Here is an 11210-nt window from a genome sequence, read left to right on the forward strand (position 1 = left end):
AAATGGTGTAAGAGATTGCAAGGAAGGCAGATATCAATCAACAGTGAGTAATATGTGGGCTCTGCTCTCGGATACCGACGTGGAGAGGAGATTAGGTTATGTATAATGTGACCAATGCTGGTAATTAGATGCAAGAGCAAGTCATTTATTCTTGGAGGATGTCTTGTGGGTTATTAGGGCTCTAACATGCCATACTCTTTACTAAATAAATGAGACTCAATAGATTAACCTGCCTACACACACACACACACACACACACACCAGCCCCACCACATAGCACATTCATCTATAAAATAATGCTTTGCTTATGACTTATTAAGGGTTTGTGCAGCAAAAGTCACTATGCACAGTAATTTTTTTTTTTTTGCCACAAATAAATACAACCATTTATTTTAATCACAAAAAGAGTTTAGGTGATGTTTGGCCTTGTGCAGTGTAATGTTAAAATGATACAGCCACCTCAGACATGGTCATCAAGAGGTTTGATGTCTGACAAAAGTAAACTCTAAATGGCTTAAAGGCTTAAACATAAGACATGACACCATAAAACATCCTAGAAGAGAATATAGGCAAAATATTCTCTTACATAAATTGTACCAAGATTTTCTTAGGTCAGTCTCCCAAGACAATAGAAATAAAAGCAAAACCAAACAAATGGGACCTAATGAAACTTATAAACTTTGACACAGCAAAGAAATAAACAACAACAACAAAAAAGAAATAAACAAAAATACAACTTAGAGAATGGGAGAAAATATCCACAAACAATAGGACCAACAAGCACTTAATTTCCAAAATACACAAACAGCTCATATAACTCTACAGCAACAACAACAGAAAAAAACCCCAAGCAACCCATTCGAAGAATAGGCAGAACAACTAAATAGATATCTCTCCAAAGAAGACATACAGATAGTCAATAGGCACATGAAAAAATGCTTAACATTGCTAATCATTAGAGAAACACAAATCAAAACTACAGTGAGGTACCATCTCACACCAGTCAGAATGGCCATCATTAAAAAACTTACAAATAACAAATGCTGGAGAGGGTATGGAGAAAGCAGAACCCTCCTACACTGTTGGTGGCAATGTAAATTGGTGCAGCCACTATGGAAAACAGTTTGGAGGTTCCACAAAAAACTAAAAATAGAATTATCATATGATCCAACAATCCCACTCCTGGGCATATATCCAGACAAAACTATAATTTAAAAAGATACATGCACCCCTATGTCCACAGCTGCACTATTCACAATAGCCAAGACATGGAAACAACTTGTCCATCAACAGAAGAATGGATAAAGAAGATGTAGTACATATATATACACAATGGACTATCACTCAATCATAAAAAAAAAACCCTAAAATCACACCATTTGCAGCAACATGGAGGCAACTAGAGATTATCATACTGAGTGAAGTCAGAAAGAGTAAGGCAAATGATATCAAATATTTATGCAATTTAAAATATGACAATGAACTTATCTGTGAACCTGACTCACAGACATAGAGGACAGACTTGTGGTTGACAAGGAGAAGGGGGGTGGAGAAGGGATGGACTGTGAGGTTGGGATTAGCAAATGTAAACTATTATCTATAGAATGGATAAACAGGGTCTCACTGTTAGAGGACACAGCACTATATTCAACTGCCTGTGATGAACTATAATGGAAAGAATCTGGATTCAAGTGAATGTGTCTCAAATCCAAGCTTTGCCACTTCCTGGTCGAGTGACTTGGGTGACCTGGGCCAGATGCTTCACCTCCCAACACCACCAATTCCTCATGTGTACACTGGGGATGATAAAAGTCCCCACTTTTTAAAGCACTGAGAGAATTACATGAGTTTAGAAAATATAGAGAGACTTACACACAGTAAATGTTCAACAAATTTAACTAGTGAGAATGACCATCTTTGAATAACTTAGTTAATGAGGGTGATGGATTACATCCATCATTATCCCAGTGATAAACATACCTGGAAGCAAAAAACCCTGAAGAAGTTGCATGATGACAATTTAAGTGTGGGTGTTGCAATTGCCCCAACAACACAACAAGTAATTCCTCTTCAAAATTGGGCAGCATTTCAGAGCCATAATAGCTATTCAGGACACTAGATCCTAGAGATGGTGAACAGCACATGGCAACTCAATTCTCGTAACATGAACTAAAAATATGTATTGGTAAGAAAGTATTTTACTTTTAGATCTGTAATAAGGCTCCCCTGGAGGACTGGAGAAAAACATATCTAGAATATTTGCCAGGATTAAAATATCACATATTAGTAATGAATAATGTTTTAATTACTTGCATGCTTCAACCAGCTCTGTTAAAAATAAACATTGCAAATTACTGCAGATCTACCCCTTCTTGGCTGCAAGACACTTGCCCAGGTCACTCTGTTTTATGTGATTTCTTGGGGTAAGCTAGATTTTGCCTTGGTCATGGTTACACTTGAGTTCAGTAACAGAAGTATCTTCCCCATGTGTGTGGAGTTGGGTAACATTGTATGAATCTGCAGAGTTTAGGGGTGCTGGGGTCTGGTTGACTCCATTTCTGGTTAGATTCTCAATAGCAAACAGTTAGTTTGTGCCCAAAAGATCAGGTAACCAGACCCAAGAGATGCATTGCAAAAGAAGTCCTTGGGCTAAAGGAAGCGGGTTCCAGGTGGCCTGGAGGAGTCAGCACTGAGAAGTAGCGTGCTTGTGAGTCAACAGACCACGGGGCCTCTGGTTGAAAAAGGAGGCAGGAGGTCACCTCGGTTTAAGGTTCTTCTGGGAGCCCCATTTCCCCCTCCAGTCGTTCAGCAAAGGCGAGCAGTGCACAGCACTAGAAGGGGAAAAGCAATGAGTACGCAGGAGCCGCGTGCTTAGCATCTTGCAAAGGGAGCACGTGTTTGTTATCTGACAGCATTTTCCACCTTCTTGTTGGAAGATAAAGAACACCTGGATTGCAGACTCCCAACCCACACAGAGCTTCTGAACCACAACCACCAGGGAAAGTTTTCAGACTTTGAATATGTATATTTGTGGTAAAGTATACATAACTGTTCTGCAGTTGTTGGTTCTGCACATTTCCCCCCAGCTTACTGGTCGTTTTGGTGAAAGGGTTGACCCTAGAGCTTCTGGCTCTGCTATTCTTCTGCCTGACATGCCTCTGGAGCCTATACATACATAGTCTCTCTCTATATATATATATCCAGACACAAATATATTTTTAATGAAAATTATATATATTTAAGGTGTAAAACATGATGACTTGATATACATATACAAAGTGAAATGATTACTACAATCAAGCTAATTAACATTTCTCCTTGCATAGTTTTTTGTGTGTGTGATGATAGCCCCGGAAATAAATCTAGATATTTATATTTAATATACAGCATGATGACCATGGTTAATAATACTGTATGGAATACTGTCAGCAGTTTTTACCTTGGGCTTCCAGTGTTCTTATTTTGAGGTAGGGATGGGAACTTCAGGTTTAAAGGAATACTTGGGATATCAAAATCATAATCTCAGGTGAGGTCACCTGGTAAGTGCATTCAGCCAATCAATAAGCATTTATTGGGTTGATGAAGGAAAGGGATTTCTGAATAAAGAAATCAGCAAAACAGGCATAGTCCCTGCTCCCACAGGATGCCAATGGTTTGTTTTAAGGAACAAACCATTTTGTAAAATAATTTTATCATGTAACAATAGAGTTTGAACAGTTCAGTTGCTCAGTCTTGTCTGACTCTTTGTGACCCCATGGACTGCAGGACAGGCCTCCCTGTCCATCACCAACTCCTGGAAGTTACTCAATCAAACTCATGCCCAACAAGTTGGTAATGACATCCAACCTTTTCATCCTCTGTTGTCCCCTTCTCCTCCTGCCTTCAATCTTTCCCAGCATCAGGGTCTTTTCCAATGAGTCAGTTCTTCACATTAGGTGGCCAAAATATTGGAGTTTCAGCTTCAACATCAGACCTTCCAATAAATATTCAGGACTAATTTCCTTTAGGATGGACTGGTTGGATCTCCTTGCAGTCCAAGGGACTCTCAAGAGTTTTCTCCAGCACCACACTTCAAAAGCATCAATTCTTCAGTGCTCAGCTTTCTTTATGGTCCAACTCTCACATCTATACATGACTACTGGAAAAACTATAGCTTTGACTATACAGACTTTTGTCAGCAAAGTAATGGCTCTGCTTTTTAATAACTGTCTAGGTTAGTCATAGCTTTTCTTCCAAGGAGCAAGCTTCTTTTAATTTCATGGCTGCAGTCACTGTCTGCAATGATTTTGGAGCCCAAGAAAATAGTCTGTCACTGTTGCCATTGTGTCCCTATCTATTTGCCATGAAATGGTGGAACCAGACGGCATGATCTTAATTTTTTGAATGTTGAGTTTTAAGCCAACTTTTTCACTCTCCTCTTTCACTTTCATCAAGAGGCTCTTCAGTTCCTCTTCACTTTCTGCCGTAAGGGTGGTGTCATCTACATATCTGAGGTTATTAATATTTCTCCTGGCAATCTTGATTGCAGCTTGTGCTTCATCCAGCCCGGCATTTCTCATGATGTACTCTGCATATAAGTTAAATAAGCAGGGTGACAATATACAGCCTTGATGTACTCCTTTCCCTATTTGGAATCAGTCTGTTGTTCCATGTCCAGTTCTAACTGTTGCTTCTTGACCTGCATACAGGTTTCTCAGGAGGCAGGTAAGGTGGTCTGGTATTTCCACATCTTGAAGAATTTTCCACAGTTTGTTGTGACCCACACAGTCAAATGCTTTGGCGTAGTCAATAAAGCAGAAGTAGATATTTTTCTAGAACTCTCTTGCTTTTTATATGATCCAATGGATGTTGGCAATTTGACCTCTGGTTCCTCTGCCTTTTCTAAATCTGGCTTGAACATCTGGAAGTTCACGGTTCATGTACTGTTGAAGTCTGACTTGGAGAATTTTGAGCATTACTTTTCTAGGGATGAGTGCAGAGGAGTGCAATTGAGCAGTAGTTTGAACATTCTTTGGCATTGCCTTTCTTCAGGATTTGAATGAAATCTGACCTTTTCCAGTCCCATGGCCACTGCTGAGTTTTCCAAATTTGCTGGCATATTGAGTGCAACACTTTCACACATCATTTCCTAGGATTTGAAATAGCTCAACTGGAGTTCCATCACCTCCACTAGCTTTGTTCATAGTGATGCTTCCTAAGGCCCAATTGACTTTGCATTCCCGGATGTCTGGCTCTAGGTGAGTGATCGCACCATTGTGGTTATCTGGGTCATGAAGATCATTTTTGTATAGTTCTTCTGCGTATTCTTGCCACCTCTTCTTAATATCTTTTGCTTCTGTTAGGTCCATACCATTTATTGTGCCCATCTTTATCTGTCCTTTATTGTGCCCATCTTTGCATGAAATGTCCCCCTGGTATCTCTAATTTTCTTAAAGAGATCTCTAGTCTTTCCCATTCTATTGTTTTCCTCTATTTCTTTGCACTGATCACTGAGGAAGGCTTTCTTATCTCTCCTTGCTATTCTTTGGAACTCTGCATTCAAATGAGAGTTCAAATGAGTCCTTTTCTCCTTCGCCTTTTGCTTCTCTTCTTTTCTCAGCTATTTGTAAGGCCTCCTCAGACAACATTTTGCCTTTTTGCATTTCTTTTTCCTGGGAACAGTCTTGATCACTGTTTCCTGTACAATGTCACGAACCTCCGTCCATAGTTCTTCAGGTACTCTATCAGATCCAATCCCTTGAATCTATTTCTCACTTCCACTGTATAACCATAAGGGATTTGATTTAGGTCATACCTGAATGGTCTAGTAATTTTCCCTACATTCTTCAATTTAAGTCTGAATTCTCCAATAAGGAGTTCATGATCTGGGCCACAGTCAGCTCCTGGTCTTGTTTTTGATGACTGTATAGAGCTTCTCCATCTTTGACTGCAAAGAATATAGTCAATCTGATTTCGGTGTTGACCATCTGGTGATGTCCATGTGTAGCGTCTTCTCTTGTGTTGTTGGAAGAGGGTGTTTGATATGACCAGTGCGTTCTCTTGGCAAAGCTGTGTTAGCCTTTTACCTGCTTTGTTTTGTACTCCAAGGCCAAATTTGCCTGTTACTCCAGGTATCTCTTGACCTCCTCCTTTTGCATTCCAGTACCCTATGATGAAAAGGACATCTTTTTTGGGGGGTGTTAGTTCTAGAAGATCTTGTAGGTCTTCATAGAGCCATTCAAATTTAGCTTCTTCAGCATTACTGGTTGGGGCATAGACTTGGATTACCATAATACTGAATGGTTTACCTTGAAAACGAACAGACACCATTCTGTCATTTTTGAGACTGCACCCAAGTACTGCATTTCAGACTCTTTTGTTGACTATGAGGGCTACTCCATTTGTTCTAAGGGATTCTTGCCCACAGTCGTAGATATAACAGTCATCTGCATTAAATTTGCCCATTCCAGTCCTGGAGAAGGAAATGGCAACCCACTCTAGTATTCTTGCCTGGAGAATCCCGGGGACAGAGGAGCCTGGTGGGCTGCCATCTATGGGGTTGCACAGAGTCAGACTAGACTGAAGTGACTTAGCAGTAGCTGCAGCAGCATTCCAGTCCATTTTAGTTCACTGCTTCCTGAAATGTCAGTGTTCACTCTTGCCATCTCCTGTTTGACCACTTCTAATTTGCCTTGATTCATGGACCTAACATTCCAGGTTCCTAGGCAGTATTGCTCTTTACAGCATCAGACTTTACTTCCATCACCAGTCACACCCACAACTAGGTGTTGTTTTCACTTTGACTCTGTCTCTTCAATCTTTCTGGAGTTATTTCATCACTCTTCTCTAGTAGCATATTGGGCACCTACCAACATGGGAAGTTCATATTTCAGTGTCATACTTTTTGCCTTTTCATACTGTTCATGGTGTTCTCAAGGCAAGAATACTGAAGTGGTTTGCCATTTCTTTCTCCAGTGGTCCACTGGAGAAAGAGTTGGGACAACACTTCTTAAATATGTGCCCAGTCCAAACACACGCTATTCTAGAAAAGGAAATTAGTCTGTTCTGGAAGAACTCCAGCAAATGTTCAGTTCCCTGGGGGTGAGGGGATGGGGGTGCTAAAAAAAAAAAAAAGCCCTCTTTTTAAGGAAAAGGGCGCACAGGAGAAAGGAGAGTGCCTTTGGAAACTACAGAGGATGTTCATCTGTGTCCAAGACTGGACAGTGGAGACTATAAACCAAGATCTTTTCCAATTCACGGAGGAAAAAATCCCAACTCAAAAGACTAAGCAGAAAACAAAATATACTGAGACTCACACGACAACACGGTTCAGGAAGAGGTGAGCCTTGGGCGGAAGGCAAAGACGCTGTGCCGGGTTTGAGGACCTCCTTTCTCTCTCCATTTCATGGCACTATTGTGCTCAACTCACAATTGGAACCAGGAGCCCAAACATTATCAGAATTCGGTCTCTCCTCCGCGGTACGCCAGTTCGTGGCAGCCCCAAAGCCCAGCGACAATCCCCCAACCGCTGTCCCCACCTCCCCCAAAGAAGCAACCTTCACAAAAGCTGTTTCTCTGCTGAACGTTCATGGGAAAAGTTGAGAAGAGGACACTGATTGGCCCACTCTGGCCCAATGACCGCAGTCAGAAGGAGGGCAGTTTTTTGATTGGCCAGGTCTTGCATGTGGAGGTCAGTCCTAAGGAAGGGCTGGGACTGGATTTCTTGTTTCGAAATGGGAAGGGGCGGGTGTCACCTTCCACAGCAAGAGATGATGGTAGCCAACAGTGACAATTTCAGTAAGTACTCCTCGTGTTGGGTCCCCATGCCAGCTAACGGGGTGTGGGGTGGGGTGGGGGGTTCTTAACTCTAGGGTGCATGGCCGGGAGTAGAATTCTGCAGGCTATTTCTTCTAACCTGTCCGTAAGGCTCAGTGAATTGGTAGGGATTTGGAAGGAATACATGGTAGAAGATGCCCCAACGATTGTTAGTAAACAAATTAAATCTATGACACAGCAATACCAGATTTCTTACAATCAGCATATTACATGATTTAGGACAATAAAACCTCTTGAAAAGAATCCCTATGCCGACTCTATAGTTTGAGAAATATGATAACCTAGGTAATTTGGTGCCAAAATTAGTTAATTGGCCCTTCTGTAACTACTACAGTTCTTAACAAGGCATCCCCTGCCACCTATGACTGGAGCAGCACTAAGCAAGTCCACGGTGTGAACAGGCCTGCTGGGCCCATTTTCCTTCCTGTAGACTCTGGCAGCTTTGGCATGTCCTTTGGGTTCCATGACAGGGCTCTTTGTCATATGGTGTGATCCTCCAACAGGCTTACGGATAACTGCTCACCTGTTCCTCGGAGGCAGTGTTTGGGGGGCAGTGCTGGGTGGCTTATGCTCAGGGGTCTAGGAGATTCCCCTCTGCAGGTGCTGTGCACCTGTGCAGGTCTGGGGGCTCCACCCAGTTGAGGGAGGGAGAGGGAAGTTGGGAACCCTAAAACAATGGAATTTCTTAACTGCAGTATCTCCTGACCTTAGGAAAGGAAAGGAGCTGCCTTTCAGATAATAGATTGAGTTCTTTTAAGTGATTGGTTTTTTGGCTCTAATCTGGAGGAGGGAGCGCTACCAAATTATATGGAAAATGAGCTTACTGATTTACTAGACTTCATCTACTCTTGACTGAGTTGACACACAATTCTCGTAGGTTGGATATTTTCCCAGTTTTCAAGAGATTACAAACAGTAAGTGATGTACACGATAGAAATGGGTATTCACCCTTGGAAGGAAAAACAGCATTAATTCAGTTAAGTATTTTTATAACAAATACTTAATATGGAATCCCCATATTGTATTAGGTGTTAGGGGTACAAGAGTAAGCAAGGAAAAGTTCTGCCCTCGTGGAACTTACAGGCATTTGACACATGATGACTCAAACTACGACAGCTGTGAGAAAGGCTACAAAAGAGAAGCAGGTGCTACGAGGGCTTGTGGCTGGAGGGCCAAGCCTAAATTGTTAGGATCATGGAAGGCCTCTGGAAGAAAATCAAGCTGAGATATGAAATAAACACACAGGTCAGTAAGTAGGGGAGGGGGTGTGAGAAGCTCACAACTCAGGACCCTGTAAGAAGTTGGTGTAGCTGGGCAGAGAAGGCAGTATGGTGTGAGATGACCAGGGCGTGGTAGGCGGAGTCAGATCAAGCAAAGTTTCTTGGGTTGCATTAAGGATTCTCAGTCCAAACCCAGACAGCTTGGAGCAGGGAAGTGACACAGATTTCCACCTTTATATGACCACTCTGCTTAGCATGTGGAGAATGGGTTAAAAAGGGACACAGAAGTGGAGGCAGATAGAAGAGAAAAGAGGGTGTTACTGAAGCCGAGGGGAGAACAGTGACACCTGTACCCTGGGAATGGGCAGAAAGTAAACTCAAGGGCTAAAGGTGGATCAGATGTCAGGTTAAGGGCAGCCAGGAGCAAAGATTATCCCAGATTTCTGGCATGAGAAATTCAACACTGGTGACATCTATTAAGGAGAGGAACCCTGTAAGAATTTGGAGGGATTGTGAATTTCATGTTGGATATGTTGACTGAAAAGTGCTTGTGAAATATCCAGCTGGAGGTGCAGAGGTGGTTGGATAGGTGAGGCTAGAACTATAAATTCAGTATTGTATCAATGTATTTGGAATACAGATGGAAATTAAAGCCAGGAGCTTGGATAAGGGCACTTCAGGAGAAACTGTGGTTTTAGACAAGGGCCTAGTGCTGAGCTTGGAAGAAATCCATCATGAAAAACTGGTTCGGAGCAGAGAGGAAAACTGGTGAGATGCAGAAGTGTGGGAGCAGGCTCCAGCGTGGCCTCCAGTGACCCCACCTCCTGGTTTTCATATCCTAGAGGCTCCTCCCACTTGGAGGCCGCTAGCCAGGGCAGCCCATACATTGTGGAAATGACAGTGCACAACCAAGGTGGTGGCTAAAATCTTCTAAGACCTGAGAGAGATCTAAACTGCTGCCTCTGGTTCAAACCTAAACAGGTCTGGTTCAAACAGTAAGGTTTCTAAGTAGCTTGAGGGCATTTGTCCCTCAACAGTCTCAGCAGAAACCCATAGCATAGAATATATCTCAGAGAAATATGTGGGTGGGGCTTTTGCCTAATAGAGTAAACTGCAGTGTGATTCCTAGGAGACACATAAAGTGTTCATAATAATTAGCATTGAATGGGATACACTACAAAAGGGAAAGAGGACTTTCAGTTCAGTTCAGTCGCCCAGTCATGTCTGACTCTTTGAGACCCCATGAACTGCAGCACACCAGGCTTCCCTCTCCATCACAAACTCCTGGAGCTTGCTCAAACTCATGTCCATCGAGTTGGTGATGCCATCCACTCATCTCATCCTCTGTCATCCCCTTCTCCTCCTGCCTTTGATCTTTCCTGGCATCAGGGTCTTTTTCAAGGAGTCAGTTCCTTGCTTGGACCCCCTCAAATTCTACTGAGGGGAAGCAGGCTGAGAAAATTATGTAGCTGTGAATTTAGGCTACCTTTCATGGAAGAGGAAAGATGAGTCAGATGGTGAAGGTCAGCCTCCAAGATGGGACCCGCACACTCCTCCTTCGTTATGTGTCCTGAATACCACACTGAAAAGGACTGCCCTGTGCAAACTGTACAGTGTGGAATGCACTGTGTGACTTCTGAGGACAAGTCATGAAAGACACTGCAGCTGCCACTTTGCTTTCTTCAATCACCTGCTCTAGGGGGAAGCCAGTTGCCACGTCATGAGGATGATGCCACATAGTGAGTCCTATGGAGATGCTCACATGCTGAGGAACTGAGGTCTCCTGCCCACAGTAACGTGGATGATCCTGAAAGTGGATCCTCTAGCTTCAGTCAAGCTTTCTGATGACTGCAGTGCCAGCCAACGTCAGGAGACCCTAAACTAGAGCTTACCCAGGTAGGCCACACCCAGATACCTGGCCCACAGCAACTAAGAAGTAATATTTGTTATTTTAGGATGATATGTCTTGGGGGGTAATTTGTTATGTAACAATAAGTCATTAATACAAGGAGAAAGGCCAGAAGAGGGTGAGTTTAGGAAAAGTAAGTGGACTGTGTTTCAAAGCAACAGTGGACAACTGTGTCAAATGTTGTGAAAAGGTCAAATGTCTCATATTTAGATGACAGTGAAGCCCGTTTATCAATTTCATTTAGATACCTTCATTGTAGAAAACAT

The sequence above is a fragment of the Dama dama genome, chromosome 4 (assembly GCF_033118175.1).
Source record: "Dama dama isolate Ldn47 chromosome 4, ASM3311817v1, whole genome shotgun sequence".
NCBI lineage: Eukaryota > Metazoa > Chordata > Mammalia > Artiodactyla > Cervidae > Dama > Dama dama.